Source organism: Pinus tabuliformis, chromosome 1_1 (genome assembly GCF_031772625.1).
Source record: "Pinus tabuliformis cultivar Carrire ecotype Pingquan chromosome 1_1, CPIR1, whole genome shotgun sequence".
Classification (NCBI taxonomy): Eukaryota; Viridiplantae; Streptophyta; class Pinopsida; order Pinales; family Pinaceae; genus Pinus; species Pinus tabuliformis.
The window spans coordinates 751772705-751774405 of record NC_142297.1 but is presented as its reverse complement, the minus strand read 5'-3'; positions in this window follow the sequence as shown (position 1 = coordinate 751774405).

Here is a 1701-nt window from a genome sequence, read left to right as displayed (position 1 = left end):
ATGCATACGACAACAGTGAGATGTTACTAAAAAATGAAACGGTGCTAGTGCAATCTAGTATGTATCAAAACAACAGCAAGCCCTCACTAAAATCAAGAAGACAATGTTCATATGAAGCAAAATACTAAAAACACCAAAAACGCAACACAAGACATGGAAAGCAGGCTTACCCCAACACAGTTGAGCTGAATGTCCCGACAGCTCCTAGATGTAATGTGAGATGTCAGTGTTTCAAGTTTGATGTGAGTAATGAGCTTTGCAGCATCCGGTTGATGAGTTTTGATAAAATCAAGGTTGTGACGTGCATGCCACAAATCTAGGGAAAGCGACACTTGGTGGGACGTTTCTGAAATGACCCTTGCATGTAACTTCCAACTACCAAAAAAAGATCCCTGAAACAGGGGATGCCTTTGCAAGATGCCTTGGGAGAAGAAACCCATGCATGTAAGTCTATTTTGCTCGGTCCTAGAGGAAACCAATCAACTCAGTCACACATGCACGAGGTTGCTCAATTTTTGGGAGAAAATGTGCATTCCTAGCTGGGAGCTAGGCTGGCTGCTCAAAAGATTTGAACAATTTCCAGGCAGAGTTGTTGACTACTACCCATATTTGTACAAATTCTAGGCTAAGCATCCCATCTGAGAGGGATTGTGCAATTTTATGGCTGAATCTTACTCAGCAGAATTGCACAATCCTAGGGCCCACCAGGCTGCCACCCAAGATTTCACAATTTCTGTAAGGAAGGTTTTTTGCCCTCCATATTTGCACAAATTCTTGAAGGAGCTACTTAGCTTGCTATTGGATCAAGTCTGGCTGAACAACCTGTGAGGGAAATGTATCAAGGCTTGATCAACAAGTTGTCTCTCTGCAAGAAAATCACTAGAGCTTGTGTACTTGATGAAGCAAGACATGTTGCTATGAAGGTTGGTAGGGAGGCTCCAAAACAAAGATAAGGAAAAAATTTGGAGGGTGGTTGTAGCTGCTATAACACTTGGCGATACACTAGTATAATTCTAGCTCTCTGAATGGAGATTGTTTGTGAAAAACAAGTCTAACACCTCTAGAAGTATTGTTCAGTTCTCAGTTCGCCTTGGTTTCCACAGTTGCTTGATTATAAGATGTAGTATTTGCCACACTCTTGATCGATTGACACACATTCCAAGTCAAGTAATCATAGTTGTTTCGATTGGGGTTGAGGGGTATATTGGTGCACAAGCAGTATAGTCTTCAGAGTCTTAGTTTCATCTCTAGTGTTGCTTCGCTGGGAGTAGGCCTAGATAGTACCCCAGCGAAGTCACATAGGAACACAAGCATGGCTCCACTACCAGTGAGCATGGTTAGTGCTCTGGCAGAGTTACTTGCATCACCTCTCTGCACAGGAAGCCTTTCTCTTCTTTTGACTTATTCATTTTTCATTTTTTCAAACTTTTTTCGCTTTTTCATTTTTTCATTTTTCATCTTCAAAGTTGTGCATAACACTTATTCATTTTAGAGGTGGAAGAGGGATCTTCAATTATTGAGAGAAGAAGAGCTTGTTCCTGTACAGAAGTAGTTTATTATACCTCTGATGTGCATGTTAAGGTTTTCCCCCTCACCTTACTCTACTTGACTGAGCTGAAAAGGATTAACCCAAAAACAACCAACTAGAGTAGGTGATACTAGTTAGTGTGCAAGCATTGTGTTTTCACCAAGGTTCACTTC